Raw genomic sequence first — 21,444 nt, forward strand, 5'->3', positions numbered from 1 at the left:
TCATGCTCATATTTATAAAACTCAGTGCCTCTGTGAAAGGTAAGGATGACTTCTGCGTTTGTGGTGCAATCAGAACATTGTGTGTGTTGAAGTTGTTTTAACACAAACCAAAGATGCCTTTTAAAAAACAAGTTTACATCATATTCTTATGCATGCCAGTGCTGTGTGTGAGGTGATTTAAGGTGGTTCTGACAAGTGTCGTCGGCATCTTCATATCCGGTCAAATGGGCGGCAATCCACTCCCACAAAGGAGGCCACACCCACAGAGTAGGTTCGAACAATTTTTGAAACCCACCACTGATGTTTACGTGATCTGAGCAGTCTGGATCATCACTACTGAATCTTTAGCCCAGGTTGTGATATTGATAGGAAGAAAAGGTTGGTACAAGAAAGACAGGGTAGACATGCCATTAGCTATCCATCAGCAGTTTAGCCTGAGTATGTTGTCTGCCTACTGGATTTCTGCTAGCTGCAAAACACATTGAATAGCTGTGGGACTCCATCCAACATATTGTTATGTCAACAGGGTTTTATATCACTTCATCAATAACTCCTGTGGCTTTCTGCTGCAGAAAGGCTCAGCGGCACAGACTGAGGACTGACTCTTGGAGAGATTTGGAAATGATAGGGATGAGCGGTGGAATGGAATCTGGTAGAAAAATGCATAATGAACTGGAATCCTAAACAGCCACCTTTGAATCTTTAACCTTTTATTAAGCAGGTGACTGATTAATCCTTTATATATCTTTTGTGTCTACTCATTTAAAGTGAGAATTGCCTGAAAAATACAGTAGGGTGTTGTTGTTTTTTTAATCAGTTAACTGGAAAGGAATTGTAAGCAAGTGTGATAAAAGAGGAAGTATTGCTAATGTCCCTAGAGATCAGAAAGTATAGCTATGTGAAGTTGCCCCAAAATAGGAAACGACGTTGGGCTAGGAAAAAGCATGAACAGAAAATGGTCTCATGTCAAAAGTTAATTAATGGTGTCCCCATGCCCAGTGATACACATGAAGCAGTTCAGCCTATCAAGACAGCCTGGCATTAGACAATATAGTGAAATAGAATAATGGTCACATGATTCCTCAAGAGGGAGAATTATCAGAAGTTAAATCTTATCTTGAACAGTCTCTATTCCCTTCTTTGGTCATGATTGCACAGCTTAGAAAATTGCTGCTTTATTCATAGCCTCCCCACCTTGATTCCTGCTGCCTCTGAGTTGTTTTGATCATGCTTCTGAAATTTCATTAGGGCCAAAAGACCTTTTAAAAAAAATAATAATGGACAACTTAAAAAATAAATCCCACAAAATAAATTCCCAAGGAGCAATTGTACAGCCAAGATTGCTGTCAACCTTGATTTGCTATGGAGATCAGTCTTTATCTGTCAGCCAATAAATTTAGTTGAGACTTAACTTTATTAGTGATATCTAAACGCGTTATGCATATGCTCTCCAGCATATGGGCAAATAGGTATCAATTTATTTTCATTAGGGTTTTTATGACAGGTGCTATTGAGTTAGGGGCTTCTGGCTTTGCTGGGGTTGTCATTACTAGGCTGGCTTTGTACAACCGGAAGTTCCATTTCTTAGAATATTAAGACTTGCCCTGCAGAGATCTTTCTTAAACTGCCTTCAGCTAATGGTTGTCTACAAATTCATTGGCAAATCCTGAGCATCTGAGGATACTGCTCAGAAGAAGTTAGTCCAGTGATGGCAGACCTTTTCCTTACAATGTGCCAAAATTGCGCACGTGCCCACACCAATTAAATCCTCCCCGCCCACCTGTTCATGTGTGCATGAAACACCACCCCCTCCATGCGCATGCATACATGGAGGCTTTCCTGAAGCCTGGGAAGAGTAAAAACGGCCTCTCCCTAGTGGCCCTCTGGAAGCCAGAAACAGATCGTTCCCGAACTTCCGGTTGGACCGTTGAGGCTGTTTTTCGCCCTCTCCAGCCTTTGGAGGCTTTCCTGAAGCCGGGGGAGGGCGAAAAACCAGGTGGCCAGTGCATGCATGCCGGAGCTGATGGCTGGCGTGCCACCAAATATGGCTCTGTGTTCCACCTGTGGCACACGTGCCATAGGTCCACAATCACAGGGTTAGTCTGTTTATCCACTAAGCTTAATGTTGGCAATGGCTCTTTGGGGGTCTTCTTCTTTCTCTTAGTTGAGGGACATAATTATATTGCTTTTGGACATTGTTTTCAGCAGTTGCTTAAATGTAGGCCTTTATACTGTGTTTAAGACAATTGCTGATATTTTTGGCAAATACTTCAAAAGAGAAAAGCAGATGCATTAAAATTATTATTAAAATTGCATTAAACAGTAAACAGTAACAGAGTTGGAAGGGACCTTGGAGTCATCTATTCCAACACCCTCCTCACGCAGGAGACCTGCACTAGGGATTCAAACCACCGAAGTGCCGACCTTTCTGATCGACAAGCTCAGTGACTTAGCCATGAGCCACCTACTCATGAATTAATTTTAATAATATTTGGATGGACACTCCATATGTATTTCCTCTGTTCAGACATTTCCCAAGTTGAAGGCTACACTATTAAAACAAACAAACAAGGGAAACTGTCTTAGAAATCTCTGTCAATGGTTCTGCTAATACAGAGCAGACAAACTCCATTTCAAGCCGACCCTTTCATTTATTAAAAAGGAAATAAGTTGTCAAATTTTGTTCAATTGCAATTGTAGTTAGAAGACTCTGAGTTTGAATTATGCTCAGGGCTTGTTGGTCTGGCTGCCGAATGGCAGCACTTGTCTGCCAGTACCTTCTGTTCTCTAATATGCTAATTTCTCACCTTGTTTTATTGGCTTACATTGTCTTATTACTTTCCTTTTGATCTCTGACCATAAAACAAATGAATAAAAACACTTTAAAGGCTATACTCGGCTAGGTGTGCTAGGACTTTATCACCCTACCCCACCCCATAGGTAAAACCAAGGCAAAATCTATATTTGATTCTCCAGTTGATACTCTTCAGATATGAATTGAATCATTTCTTGTACACCAAATTAAAAAATCTTCCGGTGCTCTCTAGAGCTGCACATCAACCTTTTGGATGCAGTCCCGAGACCTCCAAGATTTTAGAAATATTTGTGATTGCTAATAGATGCATAGTTTAATGAATTCAGGACTTTCCGTTTATACCACGTTATGGCTGTTCAGTGAGCCTGCGGAAGCCATTTTAATTGGTTTATGCTTAGTAGCTTCCCTGTATGAACAAGCTCTAAATGTATAATTTTGGTTTTTGTTTTCTGGCCTTTGAATCACTGTTGACTCCTGGTCTAGTTCCTGTAGATTTCATGGAAAGATTTCAGAAGCAGTTTTCATTTGCCTCCTTTTAAGAGTTGAGAGAATGAATAACTGTCCCAAGGTCATTTAGCTGACTTCATGTCTAAGGAGTACTCCCCGTGTTTCCCCGGAAAAAAAAGACAGGGTCTTATTTTCTTTTGACACCCCCCCCCCAAAATAAACGCTTAGCCTTATTTTCGGGGAGGTCTTATTATTTTTGAGGTGCAGGAGGTGGCGAGCGTGGTCACCTCATGGCAGCTGCTGTGTTGCAATATTTTGGGGAGGGGTTATTTTGGGGAAAACAGGATAGCACTCACTGTCTCTCCTGGTGCTTTTACTCACTATACCAAACTTGTTATAGATGTAGAATGCTCAAGATTCTGGCCAAGTTGGGATTCTGTATGAAACATCTTCCCAAATTGCGTTTTTTTTTAAATGGACAAATTCACCCATTTCCTGTTCTAGCTTTCCTTGAAAAACTATAGTGCTAGCTAGTGAAACCCCATAAAACTTTTACACATACAAATATGAATAACTGTGGTAATAATTGTGCAGATATTGGGAGTTAAGTTTGTTACATTAGCATAGTAGTAGTAGTAGCAGTAGCAGTTAGATTTATATACCGCTTCATAGGGCTTTCAGCCCTCTCTAAGCGGTTTACAGAGTCAGCATATTGCCCCCAACAACAATCCGGGTCCTCATTTTACCCACCTCGGAAGGATGGAAGGCTGAGTCAACATTGAGCCGGTGAGATTTGAACAGCCGAACTGCAGAACTGCAGTCAACTGAAGTAGCCTGCAGTGCTGCATTTAACCGCTGCGCCACCTCGGCTCTTGATACGATTGTGTCATAATGTGAAACTAGACTTACACAGTAATAACTGTGGATTATATATGGCAAACATTTGTAAATGTTAATTGTTTAAAAATTTAATGACTTCTCTGTCTTTTTATGGATTTTTTTCTCTCCCACTCTCTTACCTGCTGCTTTATTGTTGATGTAACCTTCATGTTTAATTTGGGGGAGGGTTTTATTTCATAATTTAAGAGCATGTCTTCTTTTTACTCCTTTGTTTTTCTTTTATCCAATTAAAACATCCATTAAATTCATTATCATCAATCCCAGGTCAGTAAATAAATCCTGGTATGACTTTGATTTGTGCTTTTCCTCTGTAATGTCTGTTTAGTTTTTGTTTCTGTTGTTTGGCAGCTTAATTAGTACATTTAACAAAAGCCCCAAATTATTCACTCAAATTCAAAGTCTCACAGGTGCTAGCATCATAGTGACTTTTCCTTTGCTCTTAATTCCAACTCTAAAAATATTATTCTTTAAAATAAATAGGACCATGATTTCATTTTTTTAAAACTTCAATAGTTTGAAACATATAGTAATCCATAATTCATGCAACTTTTCATGATTATTGCAGCATATTAACCTGATTGGTTTATCTTCAGCCTTTGGATATCACCCAGGTATGGCTTGATTCACAACTCTTGAGATGCACAACCTGCCACACTTGTACCAGCTAATCACAAAACATTTACTAAGCTCTCAGCACAGTAGAGACATTTTTTTTTTGAGACATTTTATTAAGACTTATAGGCTGCCCTTCTCCCTGAGGGGACTCAGGGCGGCTTACAATCACAAAGGGAAGGGTGTGCAGTAACAAGAGACAAACAATAAGTGACCAAAAATAAAATAATAAACCACAACATGCATTCAACAATCAACACTCGTAGTAGATGAAAGCTTGGCTGAAAACTAGAAATCATATCTATGCAGAAGGTTGACTACTACAGAATTTTGGAATACAGCTAGGGGTGGGCTTCAAAAATTTATTTGCTTGTTGTTGGGTGGGTGTGGCCATGGTGAGGATTGCCTAGTCTGCCTCCTGCACCACGGCGGCGGAGGCCCTCTGGAGGCTGGAAATGGAACTTCCAGGAGGCCCGTTTTCCCCCTCCCCGAGCCTCCGCATGGGCCCTTCATTTACCTTGCATCCAAAATGGGCCCATGTGGAGACCCCTGGGAGGGAAGGGGTGGGTGGGGCGGGGCCAGCCAGGGGTGGGATTTGGAGGTTCTCTGAACCTGCCATAATGTTAACTACGGGTTCTCTTGAACCCGGACGAACCCATAGCAGGCCACTCCTGAATATAGCCATGTGTGTATGTGTTTGTGTGAGCATCCAGAGTTTAAATATTAGCTCTCTTCCTCCTGTTCTTTCACAGTAATAGATTGTTGTGTCCCTTTCCCTCTCATTCAGGGCATAGGCACTACATTTAGATTATGGTTTTGTCTGATCTGAAACTCTTGGTTTCTTGCCTTGCCAGTTCCAACCCTCCAACCCACTTACACCAGACTTCTCAAACCCAATACCTTCAGAATATGTTGGATTACTCTTCCCATCAATTCTGGCCAATCTAATAACTTTCATCTCAATCTCCCACACTGAGTGGTTGTGGAAATACAATGAAGAAAGATCCTTGTGTAAGCTGTCTTGAGTTTCTGAGAAGTCTATGGAGCTCATGCATAAAATATAAACAAATGCATTTTCTCTAGTATGCACTCTGTTAGAGAAATCCAGCTTCTATTGATACTGCAAAGAGTTTTGTGAGTTATTTCTCAAATTGCTGGTTCCCTTGAGCAAGATAAATGCTAACCTAGGTAGTGTTGACAGGTGGAACATAGGAAAAATGCCTTCATAATCAAGGAGACTGAAGGGCAGTTTATAATGAAGTGATACAGACCATAGGTAGAATTGCCTTTCTACCAGAGGTCACCACTTTAATAAAAAATCCTGGATAGGTTGAATTAAGACACACATAGATTCCCATATTCAGGTATATTTACATTTTTCATCATTGCTTTTTATGCTCCCTCTTCTCACCTATGTGACCTCTCTAAATACAGAATTTTGTTTTCATGACACTTAATTTCTGGGAGGAGAAATAAAACAATTATTCTGACCCTATGAATGGCTCCCCAAGGCGGAAAAAAAGTAGACTCTACTATGGCGCTGCAAATAGGGACAGTATACTAGTCTAATTAAGAAAACAATTTCATTTTGTGTGAATTATTCAATTAGTATAGTTTTCCCTCTTTCTCTTCATGCTCCATTTACCTGCATGTTTTCCCCCAAAGAATCCCTAATGTGGTTTTCTGTCTAAGATGGAAGCTTCCAAGTTTTGGAGTCTCTGCTGAAACTATTCCAGGCATGTATAACAAAATAAGGTGCCAAGATCAATTTTAGCTTTGTTTGAGCAATGCGTTGGCATGTAAAGCTCAAAATCTGGACAGTGTTGAGTCCAGTGTGACTGTGTTGGGAAGCCTTGATGCACAGAACTTGTACTCATAATAGTATCTACTTCAGCTGTCCATGGCGGAGTCAATTTAGAAGGTAACTTAAAAGAAGGAAATTGGCTCGCCATTGTTTGCACAAAATCTTTAACTTAATCAGGCAGGCAGTCAACATGTTCTATTTTAACAAAATAACATAGTAGGTCAGGTTGGGTTGGGAATAGCCTTAGTAGGTCTTCAACAATATTCTAACTGACAAAGTGACATGAGTACAGTTTCAGCAGAATCAGAATTAAGAGGAAACTTACGTTGGCAGCTTCAGTTAAAGGAGTTGAAAAGAGAATATAGATTCAACTAGTTTTGCAGTCTAAGAGAGAGACTTCTTACTATTTTGCCCTTGGCTTGATGTAATATTGCTTACTTGTTGAAGTCAGAATTCATAGTAATGGTCAAACCAATTAAAATTGATTCAGTCAATATAAACTGTAGGATTGAACAGATCACAATCTATGAATTTCTGTGAGGTCCATTGTAGAAGCATAGGGAGGAAGCTTCACACTTCATATTTGAAATCATATTTCTAAACCAGAGGTGGGTTGTTCCCGTTCGGCCCAGATCAGGTGAACCGATAGTGAAAGCGGCGGGAGGCTCCGCCCAGACACTTTTGCGCATGCACAGAAGCGTTGCGCTTGTGTGTGAACCGTTAATTTTAAAAAAAATGGAAACCCACCACTGATCTAAATCAAGTTATTGCATTTTTGGGGAAATAAGAGAACAACAATCTTTCAGTGTGATAGAAAGGGCGGATCTGTTCAGCAAGTTATTTTTAAAAGATTATTTCTAATTTGAATGCAATTCCTTGGAGGAAAACAATATTTCTAATCAGAACAGAAATTAAATTGCATATATTAATGATCCATCTATAAATAACAGATTAAGATCAGGCTTGAATTCATGCACTGATATTTTTGTCCCCTTTTCTCTACAGCCTTCCCTTCATCCCATGTACATGATAGGGTGGAAAACTTTACAAAATTTCCCATGTCTCTATCTAGGTCCCCAGGTTCAATTTAATTCTTCATCTTTCAGCATAACATTTGATGGGAGGGAGCAAAAAGGACAGAGAAATCTTATCTTATCAGCCCAGTTGTTCCAATGTTAGGATAGTTTGTTTATCCAAATAACTATTGGATCCAGTGGGATCTCAAAGGAAACTTTGGATTATTCCCGCACCCCTGTTGCATGGACCAACATATACAATCTGCAGCAAGCAGGGATTAATGATCTTGGTTTGAAATGTGCCATATGAATTCTCTATATCAGTTTTTCTCAACCTCAGCAACTTTAAGATTTGTACAGTTTAAGGTGCTGCTAATCATCTTTAGAGTCCTGTTGCTTTGCACAAGGCCAAGTTAACTGCAGGATCATTTGTCTTCAATGTTTGTACCCACCCTGCCAGATTTGGCAGGATGGGCATGCTCCAAGTCCTTTCTGTGAAACAGTATCATCCTGTAGGACTCAGGAGACATGCCTTAACAGTAACAGTTGGAAGGGACCTTGGAGGTCATCTAGGCCAACCCTCTGTTCACGCAGGAGACCTGTACTAGGGATTCGAACCGCTAAACTGCTGACTTTTCTGATTGACAAACTCAGTGTCTTAGCCACTGCTTTCTCTGTTGCAACATCTGCCCTTTGGAATAGCTTTCTACTTGAGATCCAAATAACCCTGATCCTATTGGCATTTCAGAAGAGTGTGAAGACTTGGCTTTTTCCTCAGGTTTAGAGCCAGGGTATGTGTTTGGTCCTATGCATATTTTAGACATCTTGGCTATAGTACTATGCTGATTTCAATTTTATTGTGTCTTGTTCTTGACTTCCTCTTTTATTGTTTTGTATGTGGTGGGAGATACAAAGGACTTAGACTTATTAAAGTGACTTTATTGTCACTTTAAATGTGTACTAATTGGCATTAAAATGATTTTTTTTACATATAGCTCTCAAAGGATCACTGCCTCTCTTTGAGAGCTGTATGCAACAAATTTTATTTTAATGTATGCCTATTAGTGTACATTTAAATTTTTGACTTTTGCTCTTTGGCAACTTCAGTCATTGTTAATTGATGGTGTACTGTATCTTTGATTTTGTCTGGGTCTGCCTCATGTTCTTTGACCTCCTCCTCTTTTGTATATGTCTTATACTGTATGGATTCCCAGGATATCTTCTACAGGTGAGCAAACCACTTTATTTGCTGTTTTTGTATGTAATTTAAGATTGGTTCCTATTCTTTCTCTTATGGTCTCATTTCTGATTTTGTCTCTTCTGGTCACTCCAGTCGCTTTCCTCAAACATCTCAATAACTTTGACTATCTTTCATTTATGTTTTGTTGTAAGTGGTCCATGTTTGGCACTAATAATCTAGCGTGGGATGAATATACTTTGTATGAGATGCTTCTTTGTGCTTGATTAGTACTGCCTTATGTTATAGGAGTGGAGCAAGTTATCCCAATACTGCATCATATGCTAATCTCTTCATCCATTTTTCCATCTCTATTGAATGTTGTTCCTAAATATTTGAACTTTGATACTTTTGAATTTTTATTCTGTATTGTCCTATATTAGTAAGTACTTTATTAGTTAATAAGGTACTTCAAACCAACTTAAAATGCTACTAGAATGGGCATGCCTTAGCTCCGTGATCGCGAACCTATGGCATGCGGAGTCATATTGGCTGACACACCAGCCGTCAGTTCTGGCATGCATGTATGCACTGACGAGCTGATTTTTGGCCTTCCGGAGGGCTAGGAGAGACCGTTTTTGCCTTCCCCAGATTTCAGGAAAGCATCCAGAGGTTGGGGAGGGTGAAAAATGGTCTCAACAGGCCAATTGGAAGTTCAGAGGGTCTCTGAGGGGGCTGGGGGAGGTTGTCTTCGCCCTCCCCAGGGTTCAGGAAAGCCTCGAGCATGGGGAAGGGTCGTACGCACATCCATGCATGGGGGGTGGGGAGGTGTTCACGCACATACACAGGTGGGTGGATAAGATTGTATTGATGTGGGGACACACATGTGCACGATAGTATGTACATGCTCGATTTTGACACGCCATACGAAAAAGGTTCGCCATCACTGTCCTAGCTTATATTTTTAAAAAATAATAAATAATGTGTAAATGAAGAATGGGAAATATTTGACCCTCCAGATGTTACTAAATTTATAAATAATCAGTCCTGTCAATATTCCAATTAGAGATTACATTTTTTTTTAGCAAAAATAAAAGAAGGAATGAATGGGTCTCTTTTTGATGAAGATATAAATGTCATGCCAATGTGTGCTGCCACCAGTGGTGTAAGAGGATGGGTGCATCTCAGTTGTAGTTTAACCACAATGGAGGCTAAGTGAACCTCAACTGTGGTTAACAGAATAACAGAGTTGGAAAGGATCTTGGGTCTTCTAGTCCAACCCCTGGCTTAAGCAGGAAACTCTATACTATTTCAGACAAATGGTTGTCCAATCTCTTCTTAAAAGCCTCCAGTGTTGGAGAACCCACAACTTCTGGAAGCAAGTTGTTCAACTGATTAATTGTTCTAACTGTCAAGAAATTTCTCCTTAGTTTCAGGTTGGTTCTCCTTGATTAGTTTCCATCCATTGCTTCCTGTCCTGCCTTCAGGTCCTTTGGAGAATAGGTTGACCTGTCTTCTTTAAACTTAACTATAGTTGTTTATAAACCGTCACAACCCATGATTTGAATATTTCTAATTCTAGTCTAACTATAATTCATTTCATTCTGATGGGCAAGCAGGATTCTTAGAATCAAAAGCAAAATCACATGCAATAACACCCGAGTCCATAACTTGTTATCACTAGTTTCATAATCTTAGCAATATGGTTGCTTAGTTCACATTTATATATTTTTTACAATTTAAAATCTGCTGAGTATCATACTAGATACGTAATGTATAGCATGAAATGTAAAATGTTACAGAATCTTTTATGTGTTAAGCTTTGAGATTTGAACTTGTTGATGGTTTCTCAGAGGACCAGTACTTCCTGCTAATTGGATACTGATTGGTGAAATGAATCCAGATGGATATGACATTGATCTGTGGTTCTGACTATTCATTTTAGGTTTCTGAATTTTGGGGAACTAGGTATAAATGACTAAATATTATATTAAGTATATATAAAAATACATATTTACAACATATTTCTCAATTTCTCTTCCTGATCTGATGCAGTTTATGGTGCTCTTATATATAAATAAAAATGATAAATTGGTTTAATTTTATTTTTTGCAAACCTAATTTTAAGTCAAAGATAAAAAGTAAATAGATACAGCACTTGAAATCTATCCTAAATAACATGCTAAAATGATACAGTAAGAATTACTCATAAATATATGTGCTTGAATTAGAACTGATGCCATGCTTTTGATTATTCAAAACAAGCAAACCACACTGTTATATTACATATTGTGGAAAGACGACAATGCTATAATTATTTCAAGAGATGTTCTAAACACTGCTATTTGTCTAAAGATTATCCATTATTGATTGTTACTTTGAAAGTGACAGAATCAGAATCTGATAACAAGATTTATGTTGTACTATAAAAATATATTGTTAACAAATTCCACTACATAAATAAGATTTATACAAATGTTTGAATGGATTTTTAGCTGACGCATAGCAAATGCTGGAGGCATTAGACTGCAATCCATCTCATCTGTTTTTACTGTCTCATGACCCCACACATTAAAATCTTTGCGGTGACAGCAATTTTTAATTGAAACAAATAATTAAGAATTTCCCTTACGTAGGAAATTGTTTTTGCACTGTGGTTTTAGTCTAGTCACCTGCTCTCCCTTCTTTCATCTAAGCTAAGCCTCCTACTGTAATCAGGGAATCTGGTTAATTAACTTATTCTTTCTGGTATACAGTCTTTTGAAGGCAAAAGGAATTAACTCTGGTTTTTTTCATGAAGGCAGAACTCTAAAGAGCATGGGGATATAGGGGTTCCCCCTCAGGCCTCCATCCAAGATGGAGTGATGAGCTGCTCTAGGAATGGGTTCTGGCTGCTGCTACTGCTGGTTTGCCCAGGGAGGTGCTATGCACACATGCACAGTACTTAAAAGATTATGGGGCCCAAGAGCCCCCCGAGAGAAACAGTTTGGGGGTGTGGCAGGCCGAGTTACTACCTACTCGGCCAAACCGGTCCGAACTGGTAGAAACCCACCTCTGAGCTGCTCCAAACATCACCCCTGATCAGCTTGTATCAGCATTCACCAGAGGTGGGTTCCTACCAGTTCGCACCTATTCGGTAGAACCGGTTCGTCAAATCTACCGAACTGGTTAGAAGAGTTTCCATCAGTGGACCCGGAAAGCAGGCCACACCTACAGAAAAGGTTCCAATTTTTTTTAAACCCACCACTTGTCCTTGGATATGATTATTCTACACTATCATGCTCATATTTATAAAGCTCAGTGCCTCTGTGAAAGGTAAGGATGACTACTGCGTTTGTGGTGCAATCAGAAGATTGCGTGTGTTGAAGTTGTTTTAATGCAAACCAAAGATGCCTTTTAAAAAACAAGTTTACATCATATTCTTATGCATGCCAGCGCTGTGTGTGAGGTAATTTAAGGTGGTTCTGACAAGTGTCGTCGGCAACTTCATATCCGGTCACATGGGCAGCAAGCCACTCCCACAAAGGAGGCCACACCTACAGAGTAGGTTCGAACAATTTTTGAAACCCACCACTGGCGTTCACTTATGAAAACCCAATCCTAATAGGACAGGGGCCTGCTGGGCTACCTCAGCCCTACTCTATGCTTACACAATACACATGAAGAAGGACTCTGGAATCTTAGTGTTTTCATTAGTATGTCTAACACTTTAAATCCTTTGTGTAGTGTGTGCTTGCTTTTTAAAACAATGAAATATACTGATAATTGGTAGGTGGACTAAGGCAGTCATAGAATGGATTCCACTTGATTAAAAAGTGCCAAATAAGACACCTAAAACAAGATGGAATGACAACATTAGGAAGTATTGTGGGCCCTTCTGGCAAAGGAAAATTCAAGACTATTGGTTGGAAATATTCAGAAGAGGCCTTCATCTGCAGTGGATAGACAGTGAATAGAATGATGATGATGATAATTATATGATCTTAAATTAATGTTATGGTCTTAACATTAAATTATGAAAAAACATAGGCTGGAAACCAGCTCTATAAGTTTTGACCAGATCGTTCAAAATTCTTCACATTGAAATGTATAGTTGTATTTTTTTTGGCAATGTTTGCAATTTATAAATATCAGTAATTTCAATGTTTCATTGGATTGTTGTCTGCTCCCCCACGTTACTTTTCCTGAGTGGGCTGGTGCTCAGATTGAATAATAAATTAAATAATTTTTAGATGTATGTCAGTTTTTGAAGGAATTCAAGAGTGCTATATAAAGGCTTTGAGAGAATCAGGTTGTAGACTTTTACATTAAATCAAAAGTAAAGCAAAATATAATACTACAATGTAAAGCATTGTATAAAATCTATGATAAATATTAACTTGCTGAAATTAAAAATACTTGTTTGAAATAGTCTAACCATAGTAGGCAATTTTTATGTTCATTTCTTCTTATATTCCATGTGGATTTAGATGTACACCTTTTCTGTTTCTGAAATGTAAAATACCTTTCCTGTGTGATTTTTCAATAAAAAAGATATATTATTAAATTTCTGTGGTTTATGCTTTATACATTAAAGATTGCATGCTTAACAGTTGGATTCTATGAGCAATATTTTGACCAAGATTCTCAAAATTTTGTCAAAGTGAGATTTACTGAGATTCAAAACTAAGTATGTGTGGTAGAATGGCTGGCATTTGACTTCTCAGATTAGGCTGAACACATTAGGAAGAAAAGGTTATCTCTGGTTACCTGAACAGTCAGCTTCTTTGTGTGACTTTTCACAATGCAGAACATGGGGGCAATTGGCCTGTTGTATAGACCTGACTTCTTTGGAACAGCATCCTCCAATAATATACAGTTCCCATTATCTAATTATTTAATTGTCTAATTGTCTATGCAGGCTGCGAGTGTTGAAAATTGTAGTGTGATAGAATTTTATTGTATTTAATTATGCAGAGCCTGACGGAGTGCTATGCTAGGAGCAAAGTAAATGACAAAGAATTGTTGTCTTATTGTTGTTGTCTTGCAAGAAATTAATTATTTCAGGCTTACAGAGCATGGGGCATCTAACTATGCTTTAGGCTGATACGGTTACCTCTAGGAAGTTGTAATATCCATGAATGTGTAATTCATACAATTCTTACTTCACTCAACCATCCCCCAGACTTGTTGATAGTGTATCCTGGGACAACTATGTTACTCATGTTGGGAAAAGAAGGCTGTTATCTCCATTTCTGCAGGCATCCTGCTATGGTTTGTCTTCTCAGTGGATTTCTAATCACCCCTCCCCTCATATTGGGGCACTACGTATCGTATTTATGCAGAGGTATGAGCATTTTGGCTATTGCATGCTTAAGGAATGCTTTCCCAAATCAAGCACTATAACATCACACTTGAAGTTGTTTCATGCTATAGAGCTCCTCTTTTGTTGTTAACCTGGCATTCCATCAGGGCTCTTAGAATTTGCTGGAGAATCCTCACAAATCTTATTTATTTAGACTCCCACTGTATTGCCTCCCTTGGTCAGCTGACTACAGTAATCTTTAGGAAGTATGTTGCCTGGCTAGATGTATATATCATGTTTTGTTTCGTTATGTTTTACTGAATAAGCCACTATTGGCTTGGTTCACATAGCACATTAAGATTTACAGTATGAGTTACAAATTATAATGGCTGGGTTTTATACTAGGACTAGCCAAAATCAAATAAAACGCACAATGGATTCATTCAGTATATGGACCTATCCATAGTCATGACTTAGTCATGCTGGCCACATGACCACGGAGATATCTTCGGACAGTGCTGGCTCTTTGGCTTTGAGACGAAGAAGAGCACCGCCCCCTAGAGTCAGGAATGACTAGCACAAATGTGTAAGGGGAACCTTTACCTTTATAGTCATGACAATGCCATACCTTCCATCTGTGTTCTCAGATCTCATTTTGTTTGTGCACTCATAGTTGTGAAAGCAACAGTGCAAAGATGTTAGGTTCTGATAACTTCTTGTAGACATCTCTGGATCATTATATTTATGACACACACACACCCAATCCTTTCTTTTAATCAATTAGTTATTCTCTACTTTGAATAGTCAGTTAGTAAAGAAGAAATGTTTACTTTAAGGAAGAATTTGATAAAGAATTTAAAAGAAATCATTTGTTGGCAAGGCTTCTGTTTCAGTTGTACATCTGAATAACATCAGACTTCTGGTGTTCCGGCTTTTGGTAAATTTGATTGATATCCCTTTCTTCCTATTTGGGTCTGTTTGTTTATTTTTTTGCCATTATTGTTCTTTTGTCTTGTGGTGTTTTTGTGTTTTTGTTTTGCTTTTGCTTTTTAAATGTTTTAACAACTGTAAACTGCTCAGAGTTATTAGGGAGGTAAGCAGCATATAAAATTAACAAATTATTATTATTATTATGGATGTTCCCATGGTCAACCAGATGTTTAAACTGGATTTGGCATTTTTAGCCATCTATCAAGTCCCTTCCAAGGACCTGGGATAGGCAAATGTTTTATGATGGTGTTAAAGGTATAGTCACAAAATGTAAACTATTCCAGGTAAAGCTGCCTTTTGCAATTGACTGATGGTGATTTTGTCAGTTCGAGGGTATTCACATGGTGCTCCAGATATTTTGGATTGCACCAAAGGCGCCTATTACTATTAGTAACATTTTTGCTTATTTTGCCATAATTGTTCTATTTCTATTTGCAGATCTTTGCATTTTGTGATTTACTCCATTTCCTTCTATTCTACTCTGCTGTCTCCAGGTATAACCATGTCCATTAACTGGACTTTTTTTGGTCTTTCTTATCAACATTTGTTAAGTCTGGGCTGCTGAGTAAAAGATTCTTCTCTGTTTGAATTCTAAAGTTCCAGAGCACTTTAGCGTCTTTGTTTTGTATTACTTTGCCTATTTTATGGTTCCACCAGTTCTTGCTTACAGGCAAATGGCATTTCTTACACATATTCCAATGCATCATTGTCTCTGCTTCGTCATACCATTGTTAATAGTTAGTTTGTGTGATTTTCCTGAAGCAGCTAACTTGGAAGTTCAGTGTTCCTTCAACTTCTTTGCAGAGAAGGCGTTTTCTGTCTGTTGCTATCTTTTCAATTCCGACATTATTTATGATCTGTTTTGCCTGCTTGTTTTTTTTAAATTACTGACCATGTAATACTTTGCTTTGCTATGTCTCTCTTTAGTTCTTCAGTTTGTCTTTCTATAGACTTATTTGGTGCCTTCAGTATTGAGTAAGCCTTCACGATATACCAGCTTTAGTGCATCTTGTTCACTGTCCTTCAGATAGTCTTCCAATGTCCTTTTCTTCTTCTTCAACTATCTGACATACTTACAACATTCCATACCCACCTATTTTCCTTGGTAAGTCAAATCTGTCAACATTGGTGATGAAGGGCATGATTACTGTAATTGCATTATTTTTCCTATTTAGGACATTCAGTTTTGCATAAGATCAGTTCACTATTCCAGTTATACGTCTAAACACAAGAATTGCCCGGATGTTAATTGCCTGGATGGTATTTCCTCCACTGAGTTTGGAATTTAAGATCTTCTTTACTCTCAGGATATATTCATGTCTATCCTTCTTTTTTATCCCAATGTGTTTGATGTTGTCATTTTGAAGGTTGTCCAGGTATTTGTAATGGTTTTCTTTATCCACACTCTTGATATTATTTCCACAAGGCATCTTGATTCCTTCAATTTTGTTTTTATTATTTTTCTCCTGTAGATGGTAAGCGTGGAATTATTATTAAATACACAATAGTCTGAAATCACAGCTACTAATTCTTTCCATTGTTGGATTTCATAAACATCAAGTTATTCCCAAGAACCAATAATGTTCTAATGTATTGGCATAGGGTATATACCACATTTTTCTCTCCATAAGACTCTCCTAACCATAAGACGCATCTAGGTTTAGAGAAGGAAAACAAACAAAAAATCTGCCTCTGCCTCCCACCATCTATTCACTATTCATCTGGCTACCATCCTTGCAGCAAACAGCAAACAGACTGCCTCCTCTGTGTCTGTAGCCTCTGCTAGGGAACAGTGGAGCCTCCCCTCACCCCCGAGCACCTGATCGGTGGTTGGATCGTCCTCCTGGAATACCGCCAATCAGCTGTTCTAGGCAGCGGGGATTGCTGCTGCTGTTTGCTGCTGCTGCCTGTCACCCATATTCACTCCATAAGACGCATATACATTTCCACCCTCTTTTGGGAGGAAAAACAGTGTGTCTTATGGAGCGAAAAATACAGTATGTAGATTCATGCAGTGTGGCCAATGGATTTTTTTTTAATGCATAGATTTTCTAAATATTGTCCACAATTTTTGGGGGGTATTTTATCCAGTCTTCTGCTAAACACTGGCATTACCATAGCTGGTTATATCATAATCTTTCAACTTTGCTTTTCATATCTTTGTACATTACAAATTTCTGCATGTCTTTGTCTTTTATTATACTATGATATTGCCACATCAATTATTCACACTTTCTTCTTTTATTTATTTTAATTATTAGTATTATTTCTCAGTTTTGTTATAAGGCAGAATTGTTAAAGCAAATTAGATGATTAGCTAGGAACATTGACTGAGATATTTAGATAAGGTGCACAGGAATAAAAGGAGTAGAGAGTTGTTTTTGTTCTCTAAATGTTGGTCTTTGTAAAAGCTTCAGCTGCCATAGCATAGAATGTCTGCTGAAATTTAAAAATATTCATAGACAATAATTCTTTCTTGCTTATGATATGGCCACTTTTATTTTTTCCACAATATCTTTTTAAATATATGTGTCCCTATATTATTAATGCCTGCATTTCTTAAATTCAGAATATTTAATCCTTTTTTTAAAATTTGAAAAACTTAAAACAATAGTTGCATAACATGTGAGTAAAAGAGCAATAATGTCTAATAAAAATGTTTTGTGCAACAAATTGAGAAGGCAGAACTTCAATATTATCCTCGAACCTGATGCCCTTTGGGTATCATGTGACATTATGTTGGCCAGGAATTATGAGGAATTGAAGAACAATGTATTCAGTGATCATTAAGTCAAGGAAGGTTGGAAAGAAATGTTGGAACAAAAGCTTTTAAAAACATAGTTTTATTATTTAAAGCTATACAAAGAAGGAATTTCTCCTGATTCAAATTACTGTCCCTTCATTTTTCTTTCACTTTTAAAATTTTTTGGTCCCTTTTGTTTAAGATTTCACTGAAATGAAGAGTTTGAGGAAATCTTTGGTGTTTCAAATAAAATGCAGGTGGCTGCATGGTGCGAAAAAGGAGCTGATCCAATTAGTAGAAAACTAGACAATAGGTTTTACTTCTGTTAAAATTTACAAACAGCCAGTTGTGGGGGGAATACCCATCATAGATTTTAAATTTCTGGATCTCTTCTCTTCAGTCAGCTTGCTAGAATGGTTTGAGTAGATGTCAGTAGACTTTGTTTATTAATTGTAGGAAGTTAGCATCCACCCCTCTCCTAGAAAAATGAAATATTCTAGGAAATATTAAAAAGGCAGACTATTATATTTCTCTGGATGAGAAATGGAGAAACATGTTTTTTAAGGCAGGAAGCAGACACACTCTTAATAGCCCTCACCCTCTTCAATAACCCACAGCAGATGTCAGCACTTAAGAGATAAAGAGATAGCTAGGTCTATTCATAAGCAAATGCCCTCACCCAAGATCCAACAAAGGTAGGATTAGCATTCAGCCATAATAGGAATTGCCCATAGCCTCTTCATTACATCATCACCCAGCAAGATTCAACCTGGCCCCATGGGAGTCTGACAACCAATCAGAATACATTTCTTACAGAAGAGCAGGAAGCTCCAAGGCGGGGCCCAAGAGAGGGTATCAATCTCTCTCTCTCTCCCACCCATGTGCTTTTTTCTTTGCCCAAGACCAAAAAGCCATTAAACCATCTTTCCAAGCAGTCTCCATGTTTCCAGTGTCTTTTTCCCCACTTAGAATTAAACCCAGGTGGACATTTCTTCCAACATAAGCTTGACATGTTTGATGAATACCCCAATATACCGTAATCATTTAAGATAGAGGCTACTCCACAATAGACAAATTTGGCTCCCCTGATTTGATTCAAAGTAAAGAGAATAGAAAGATAAACTATTTAAAACTTTTTTGTATAGTTTCCTCATTGAGGCCATCAAAGAATACTGAAAATCTCTCATAGCAAATTTGTACCTTGGATATAGTCAGCGCTTCACCACATATCTACTGTATAGCTCCTCATTATTTGACAAATGGCTGATTGAGCTACATTTTCAGACTGACTATCTGTATGATCTTTTTTGGGAAAATATGTAGCAGCTGTAGGAAGCTGTCCTTTTTCATCATCTGTTCTCTGTCATGATATGTAGAAAAAGAGGGATGTTTGTGTGGGAAATTCTGAGTTCATGATTCATAGAACTGAGGATGAAGGAGACACGACTTTACAATGTGGACAATTTATTCAAATATGAAAAAACCAAGATGACAAGATACACCTACCACAACTTGTGGTTATTGCCAATATAATTAAAATTTGTCTTGGTTTCTTTGGAATGTTTGAGTTGCCATTTAGATTAGATTTTAAATACATATTTTTTAATAGCACAATCTTCCAGGTTTTAATTTAGGCGTAAATCCAAATAAGCGCAGTGGAGCTTGTTCTCAAGTAAATAGACATAGAATTTCAGCCTTAGGTAAATGCTATAGGCAACAATAGCTGTTGATTGTATACTTTGTCAGACAAAGAAAATGCAAATGAAGGGCAAAAAGCATGCTGTTGTATCAAAATACCCTTCTTTCTCCATTTTCTATAAAGATTATAGGAAGCAAAATAATTTGCTTGGTTTTAGTTAAGTTAATTTTTTAAAATTGTCTAATGAGAGTGCATTGTGCTAATGTTCATATGTGGATTCAATTAGCATTTAGTTAATTAGCCTTTACAAATGAGGATTAACTTAATTACATAACACTAACCTCTCAATAACTCTAAAGGGTAGAAAAGCTGTTTTTATTAAATTCAGGCGGCCTGTATATGTGCATTAAAATCTGAAATGGCACACACATAAATTAAAGAATATCACCCACAGAGGATGACTATTAGAGATGATGATCAAAGGAAGCAAACTGTGTACATGATGTATTTTTTTTTTAAAAAAAGAACGGGATCGATAGAATTTCATGCACATGTGTCTAGCAACTGGTTTCCATGCTTATTTCTGCTTTATTAAGCACAAATGTATTTAAACAATTATCATTGGAGAGATTTTTGCTTGATGTACAGTCTTTGAGAGATCATTGATTCATATGGTTTGACCTTATAATATATATATATATATATATATATATATATATATATATATGTGTGTGTGTGTGTGTGTGTGTGTGTGTGTGTGTGTGTGTGTGTGTGTGTGTGTGTGTGTGTGTGTATTAAGTGTTTATCTATTTATCAGCACAAATACAATATATATATTATTGCTTATATGCAAATATAGTATATATGCTCTTTGCATATAAGCTATTTGCATCTTTTGGAAACAATATGTTAATATGTATAAGTAGGTTTTGGGGAAAATGTACTTATTTACATTCCAAATATCTGATATTGTTTTGAGGAACTTTGGCTACGTTGGGCATGGGAAATTACAGATTCATTTTGCGAAATTGGAAAAGTAATATTATTCCAGATATGACACACTGGATTCAGGAGATTTGTAATCTATCCATTTTTGACATTTTGAAATTGATAGATTTTTCTAGCCATCTAAAGGTGGCATGGTTCTCTTTGCGTTGGCATTGTTTTTCACAACAACCATATTTTTTTTCTTTCAAATTTGTAATGTTCATATAGTACTAGTATAGTACACATAATATATTTATTCTCTTATTTGCTACTATTTTTTAGTTGATCTTTAATTGGGGGGGGGGCATTTTTCCATATTCTTTAAATCTGTAGAACAGTATAAACACATTTTAAAAAAAAAATATATATCTGCTTTATGGAAGTTGACATAATTAAAGGACTGAAAGCTAAAGCTTTGAAAGTCTATGGAGATTCTCAGCCTTATGTTCTGAAAATGATCTGCATTCGTGCACATGTATGTAGACTATTACAATATTTACCATTGATGTGCCAGATATCCCTACCATCCACGTGTAGCACTGTGGATGATAAATGTTATGCCAACTTTGAAAAATGCTATGATTAACTTGAAGATAGTTACATTTTATAGATATCTTGCTGGTTTCCAAGTGCCCTTATTTATCTAGTTTCTGCCATGTTTGGGTAACCTATTAAGTAACCCTAACCCTGAAACTTATCCCTTATTCTTTGAATGAGAAATCGCTTGACTTGGTCATATTCCAAAGAAATTACAGATAGGACAAAAACGCATATAATGTCAACATCTGTAGTGCAATACATGGATGATATTGTAGATAAGGATAAGAGATGCTGCCTACAACTGTAATTGAGCCCAGACTTACAGTTGTAAATTTTTGCGGTCACTAAGCCAGTCACCATGTGACCATACCAGATTTTTCACTTTTTTTGGTGGTTATTAAACAAACACAGTGGTCATTAAGTGAACACAGTAGTCATTAAGCAAATTTGTTTGGTCTACTAGCTGTTTTAATCCACAGAAACCAAAAAT

The 21,444-nt window shown here is 37.5% G+C and overlaps 1 protein-coding gene and 1 long non-coding RNA gene across 3 annotated transcripts in view; one reads left to right on the plus strand and one right to left on the minus strand.

Annotated features, from left to right (window-relative positions):
* TBXAS1 (thromboxane A synthase 1) overlaps positions 1 to 21,444 on the plus strand; it is a 298,523-nt gene that overhangs the window by 84,094 nt on the left and 192,985 nt on the right. The window lies entirely within an intron of this gene.
* LOC148044062 (uncharacterized) overlaps positions 15,950 to 21,444 on the minus strand; it is a 108,186-nt gene continuing 102,691 nt past the window's right edge. The window contains exon 3 of the long non-coding RNA XR_015697701.1: positions 15,950 to 16,511. This is a non-coding gene — a long non-coding RNA (uncharacterized LOC148044062). The remainder of the gene's footprint in view (positions 16,512 to 21,444) is intronic.

This window comes from Thamnophis sirtalis, unplaced genomic scaffold (assembly GCF_051295495.1).
Source record: "Thamnophis sirtalis isolate CommonGarterSnake01/CBP01778 unplaced genomic scaffold, rThaSir2_p1.2 scaffold_9, whole genome shotgun sequence".
In the NCBI taxonomy this organism is placed as follows: domain Eukaryota; kingdom Metazoa; phylum Chordata; class Lepidosauria; order Squamata; family Natricidae; genus Thamnophis; species Thamnophis sirtalis.